General features: G+C 34.4%; 1 non-coding gene across 1 annotated transcript; it reads right to left on the reverse strand.

Moving 5' to 3' along the window:
- Nucleotides 1-2,642: 2,642 nt before the first annotated feature.
- Nucleotides 2,643-2,748, reverse strand: LOC121210237 (small nucleolar RNA R71). Its single transcript, XR_005905359.1, has one exon. It is a non-coding gene; the product is annotated as a small nucleolar RNA R71 (small nucleolar RNA).
- Nucleotides 2,749-6,721: the final 3,973 nt, after the last annotated feature.

Here is a 6,721-nt window from a genome sequence, read left to right on the forward strand (position 1 = left end):
CGAAAGTGATGGTTACCAAAAGGATGATTGTGAGGTATAAGGCCATGCTAGAAGGCATAATATCTCTAGTGACCAATGAGGTCCCATACCAGTTGATTTGTAAGGGAAACTGGTTGGGAACTAACCAAACATAAACCAGAAGAGTCAAAGGTTGAAGGAGTATGAGGTAAGTTTCTTAGACGTGGCAGATTTTGATAAGCCACTCAGTCTTGATGTGATGATTACCATGTTCCCATGAAGACTTGGGTTAAGTTAAAAGGACACTCAAGTTAAGTTAAGTAGATAAGGGATGCCTGCTAAAACGACTAGTTTAAAACTCTGGTTTTATGCTAGTATGTTGCCTCCCAACAGATGAGTCTGAAACCCCAATTTTTGCTAATGAGCTTCCTCCCAATAAGGTACGTTTCATGACTTTGTTTGCTAAGGAAATGCAAATCTGTGAGTATACTTGAACAAATAGGGCTTAGTGATACCTGAGTTAAAGTAGAGGTAAAAGGTTACTTGAAGAAATAAGGAAATGTAGATTTGTATGATTTATTGATGGATGCATATATTTGGAAATATTGACGCATGTGTACTCTGTAATATTCTGAACTTAGGTGTTTGATATTGAAACTGGCAAGTCATATATATATCATGTCAAGATTATGTGTAAACATGAAAATGCCCAGTTATGTACTCCAAAACCAATCTTTTTACTATATTTGTTCAAGGTCCTTCCTTTATATTTTTGTTTTCATTTTTCCTGGCTTGAGGACAAGCAATGACTTAAGTGTAAGGGAGTTTGATTTGAAGTAATTTAATGTAGCAAATTAAACTAGTTTCCGTACTTAAGGAGCTTAAATATGAGAAATTTTAGTATGTTTTAGTTATGTTTTCTTAGTTTAGTTAAATTTAATAAAAAGTGTATTTTGTGTCTTTTATTGACCTTAGGGGCTGAATGAGGCTTAAAAGTGAGCTAATGTACATAGTAAGTGTATATGAGACTATTCAAAGGCATAGGAACTCAAAGCTGGTCACTATGTTGCAGCACGGAGAGATCAATGTCACAACATAGGGACCTGAATACCAGAATTGTTATTTTTCCTTTGGGGCTGTGACATAGACAAGGGATGTCACGACACACCATTGAAGCTACTCCTAAACCATGCATACTGCCTTCGATGTCACGACACAGGGACTAGGATGTCACAACATTGATCTTGTAAATTAAACACTTATGAGCCAGGGGCATTTTTGTTCGCACAATGGACATGAAACACGATAACATTAGCTGACCTTAAGTTGAGGATGATGACAACCCTAGCTCTATAAATAGGTTTTTAAAACACTTGTTTAAAGACAACTTTTCATACTCTAAGTTTCTTTGTAATTCTAGTTTTTAGTTTTTCTTTCCTTTAGGCTTTAGGTTTATTTTCATTTTTTTTCTCTTTTGTGTTCTTTTGAGAATGTTATTTGCAAACGCGACTAGACTATTGTGGATTCTATGCTTCATTCAAATATATCTCAGGATTTTTCTTAAACTCTTTTCTACATTAAACTTATTTATCAAGTTCCTTGTGTTTATGAGATCCATGAAGAACTAATCCTCTTATGGGGGGATTAGCTAGTGGAGGTGTGATTAATTGATTACTATATAAGGTTTTCTTAGTAGATCACCTGTTTGGGAGAGAAAGATATTAAACCTTAAGAAGTCATTTAGGTGAGAATTAACCCAAAATTGTTATGGCCTATCTGTTAACACCTTAGCCCCGAACTAGTTTGGACTGTGAGGTCGAGAGATAAGTAGTTCTTATGGACTTATTAGTTTAGTGGAAGATCAAGAGATCTTGCTAAGGTAACGACTAGTTGATTGAATAGAAACCTAAAATAGGAATTAGTTATGACCATCAAAACAAGCTAATCACCCATGTTTAGATCTAATTAAGTTTATCAGTTAGTTTTCTTAGATCTCTTTTAGTTATGCTATTTTTATTTTCTTTCTTATCAAAACCTAAAATATTTCCTTTATGTTTTATCGTACTATAATATATTTAAATTACTAATTATTTCTATTTGCATTTAGGTTGACATTAATTTAATACTCGTCTCCCTTGGGTACGATCCTCAGAGTACTCACCTAGTTCGTTGTAACTATTTTACATCCTGACCCGTATACTTGCAATCACCATCTCAAATCTATATCTCTAAGTTGCAACACTCTAGATGTTGGCCCGTCCAGAAGCGATCAAGTTGTTGGCGTCATTTCTGGGGAGACAACGCTATTGGATGATGGAGGACCCTAAGGGATTACGTGCTACTGAATCTGGAGATGGTTCAAGGAAGCATCACAAGGTCAACCATCACGACTAACAATTTTGAAATAAAATCAACCATGATCTGGATGATCAAGAACAATTTGTAGTTTAGAGGCATAATGATGGAAGACCTAAATCAACATTTAAAACGATTCATTTAGCTTTGTGATATATTTAAATGCAACAGGGTCACCAATGCTGCTATTCGTCCTCGTCTATTCCTCTTCTCCTTAATAAATAGCACATTTTCTTGGTTATATTCGTAAACACTAGGATCCATCATGACATGGGATGAACTTGCAGGAAAATTTCTACAAAATGTTTTCCCTATTAGCAAGACGGTCTAATTGAGGAGAAAGATCACAACGTTCAAACAATTAGAAGAAGAGAGCTTTCACAAAGCTTGGGAGCATTTTAAAATGCTAATAAAAATATGCCCACATAATGGATTACTTGTAACCTCCCAAAACTGACCTAAACGTTAGGGCTAGATTGAGAAGGCTACATTAGCCACCGATATGGCTAAGCTAACTTACGTTAGTTTTGAATACGTTAAGTAAACTACTTTTAGAGAAAAACTATAGATGCACTTTGAGTTATTTAAAAACATTTATTTTTTTATTCTTTCATTTTCTTCCTTCTTTCCACACCTAGAACCCCATACTTTCCTTCATTTTTAGCTATCAAAATCGTGATAAGGTTGTCTCTTGGCCAACCACCTTGAGAAGTCATGAGAAAAGAAGAAACACGAGGATCAGAGGAAAACATCTTCATTCGGAGCTCACGAGACTACTGATTTGAGTAGAGTTTATTAATTAGGATCGAAGGCTCGATGATGCTCTATGGGCCTATCGAACTACTTCTAAGACACCATTAGGAATGAATCCTTAACGGTTAGTCTTTGGGAAGGCGTGTCATTTGCCGCTTGAGTTGGAGAATAAAGCTCACTAGGCTTTAAAGCAATTAAATTTGGATCTTATACAAACCAGTGAGAGAAGGGTGTTGCAACTTGATGAGTTAGAGGAGTTGAGGTTATTTTCATACGAGATTACCAAGATGTATAAAGAGAAGAATAAAAGATGGCATGACAATCATATACAACCTCATTCGAGGCTAATGTTATTTTCGAAAAATAATTGCATGGCAACTCGAACTTTTAAGAGTTTGGAAACCAAATTAGGTCCTTTCAGAATCTTTTACTTAGTGAAATACACATTTTACTGACCATATTAAACTAAGGGTTTCTTAGAATTCTTGTGAACTAACAAGGATGGATCAGGGTTGAAATAACTTAATCACATAAATCCAAAAACATGCAAGATAATAGAGCTCATCAAAGTTATTATGAAAATTTAATTTAGTAGGATTAGGATCTAAACTAAACATGCACTTTTCAATTATTATGTCCATTAGTCGTCGTCTGGTTAGGATCACTCAACTAAATCAAATGCATCCAATCACGTAGGAATGAAATATGTAACAGCCCGATTTTGGGTCTAGTCAGAACAGTGGTTTCGGGACCTCAAATCTGATGTAGAAAAATTTATTTTTATTATATTTTTATGGTCTACAATTTTATGAAATTATTTCATGAAAATTGCGTTTGAAAATTTTGACATTTGGGCACTCAATTTAGTTAAAAGGACTAAATTGTAAAAAATGCAAAAGTTGAGTTCTACATGCTAGAGGTGTCTACTTGTCATTAAATTTTAAATTAGAGGTCCTTAAATTGTAATTAGGCCATTGGTTAAGTTGGTGGACAAAAATGGACATGGTTAGGTATGTTTCTAAAGTTTTTCATTCAGGTCATTTTAGTAATTTGGTAATTAAATGAATTAAAAAGCCAAATTAAAAGAAAAATTTTGTCCATCTTCCTTCCATGGCCGAATTGTGCAAGGAGAAACCATGGCTAGGGTTTTTCAAGCTTTCAAACTCGATTGTAAGTCCGTTCTAGCCCCGTTTTTAATGATTTTTACGTTTTTGAAATCATTGTAACATGATCTATCTATTTCTACCACTAATTTAAGACATAATAAAAGTTTAAAATTTTACCCATGATGGATATTTGTGTATTTTGATGTCTAATGGTAGAAAATGTATGTTTGGTGTATGACAAACGACTTTTGCTAAGTGGTTTTTGATGAAAATGCCTAAAAGGACCTATTTGTAAAAAGTTTTAAAGTAGGTGTTAAAATGCAAATTAAAGAAAAATGTGGGCTGCTATAAGCATGTATAAGGTTCGGCTAGGCATGGGTATTGAAGAAATTGAGTACATTTCATTTTACGAGCCTAGAGACTAAAATGTAAAAATGTGAAACTTTAAGGGAAAAATGTAATTTTTGCAATAAAGTGATTTTGGGCTGATTTGAATAGTATAATGATTAAATAAGTTAAATATAATATTATAGATAAAGAAAAAACGAGGTTCGAAAATAAAACGTGGGAAAACGAGTATGATTAAGTCCTTTTCGTCATTTTTATGCTGAGGTAAGTTCGTATGTTTAATAAGCAATAAATTATATATGTATAAATTCTTAATTGATATAATTATGGTAAATGCTATATTATTGAAATGAAATGTGAATGCTATTGGGTACGATACTACAAAAATGACTGACAGAGATTCGATACAACGAAAATCTCTATTGAACCTTAGGAATAAATAGGATACAAATGTCATGAAATTAGGGTTACTGAGATTACGTGTAAGACCATATCTGGAATATGGCATCGATATAAGACTTCACGTAAGACCATATCTGGGATATGGCATCGATGTGAGACTTCGTGTAAGACCATAGCTAGGCTATTGGCATCGATACGAGATTACATGTAAGGCCATATCTGGGATATGACATTGGTACAGTACTTTGTGTACGAGATCCCTGAGTATCCTTTAGTAATCCAAGTGGTTCAACGGGTAAGTTAATGGGTATTTCAAAGAAGAGAAAGAGCATGTAAGTATTACGAATTGGTATAGGTATGTACGTAAAGTTATAGGCATTGACTTCATTAAATTGCGAGTTCATGATTTCCATGAGAATGTTTTGTGAAAGTCTAGTGATTATTGGTCTATACTTGTGATGTACAAAATACATGGTAAATTTAGTTGGCAATTGTGTAATTGGCTTTTGGGCCAAAATTGAGTTATGATATAGCATGTTATATTCACACAAATTGTGATTTAATGGATATGAGAAAAAGGAAAGATGGGCATAATTGCCTACTAAAAAGGTTTTAGAAGTATGAGAAGATATGAGCTTTAAACAATTGAAGGATGTTAAAATATGTTCTTGAAATGTTAATACCCATAATTAATGTGCATGTTTACTATAAGATCTGTAATGATTTGTTATTTACTGTAATATGTTACAAAGGAGAGATTACGGTTGTTAGGCTAATGTCTAGATATGTTAAATTATGCTTATAAGTTGCTAGAGTAAATATTGTGACTGATTAAAATTATAACTGTGAGATTTATAGCAATTTGTATTATTTTGTGTTTAAATTGGACTTGTTAAAAATATTGGTAAGAGTTGCTTATTATTTTCGTATAGACTTACTAAGCTATATAGCTTACCCCCTTCTTTTCCCATGTTTTATAGTGCCGTCAAGCTAGCTTGGGTTGGAGATCGCTGGAGATCCTATCACACTATTAAGCTATGATTTTGGGTATTGATGAATTAAAGTATTTTAAGTTTATGGCATGTATAGGGACTTGGTCATTTTGTTATATGCGTCATATGATTTTAACCCATGTAATGGCTTGTAATCGTCAACGGCTTGTTTTGCTATTTGGCCATGTAAGTTGGCTTATATTTGGCTAACATGGTTGTAAGTCTAAGTATATTCATGTATGTGTCGATGTCTATGGTGATATGATCATGATATGCTTGGTGATTGTGAAAAGTTTGGTAATGTGGTCTATTCATGAGATGATAAATTTTTGCGTATAATAAGGTAACTAGAAAGTAGTTAAATGAAGCCTAATGAAGGTGAAATTGACATGAATGATTTATGGCATGATAAATGTTGTGTGTATGATAGATGTTGATATGGTATTGGTATGTGATGGTCATACTAGTGAATGGTTTGGTTGCTCTTACATGTTGAATTTGTGTCATGTGATGTTGTGTAGATGTGTGCAAGTGAGGGTGGCAAAATGGCTTGGTAAATGGCCTTGTTTTTGTCCACACGGATAGACACATGGGCGTGTGTCTAGGCCAGGTGTAACACACAGTCAGCCCCGTGGGCATGTGATCTAGCTGTGTGTCCCCTGCACCTAAATTGTTGCAAAACAGAATGCTCAGTATCGAGCACACGGGCATGAGACATGGCCGTGTGTCTCAGTCGTGTGAAGGATACGGTCTCGGGACACGGGCGTGTGTCTTGCTCGTGTGACTTCAATTTGTTCTTGGGTGACA

Source organism: Gossypium hirsutum, chromosome A11 (genome assembly GCF_007990345.1).
Source record: "Gossypium hirsutum isolate 1008001.06 chromosome A11, Gossypium_hirsutum_v2.1, whole genome shotgun sequence".
Classification (NCBI taxonomy): Eukaryota; Viridiplantae; Streptophyta; class Magnoliopsida; order Malvales; family Malvaceae; genus Gossypium; species Gossypium hirsutum.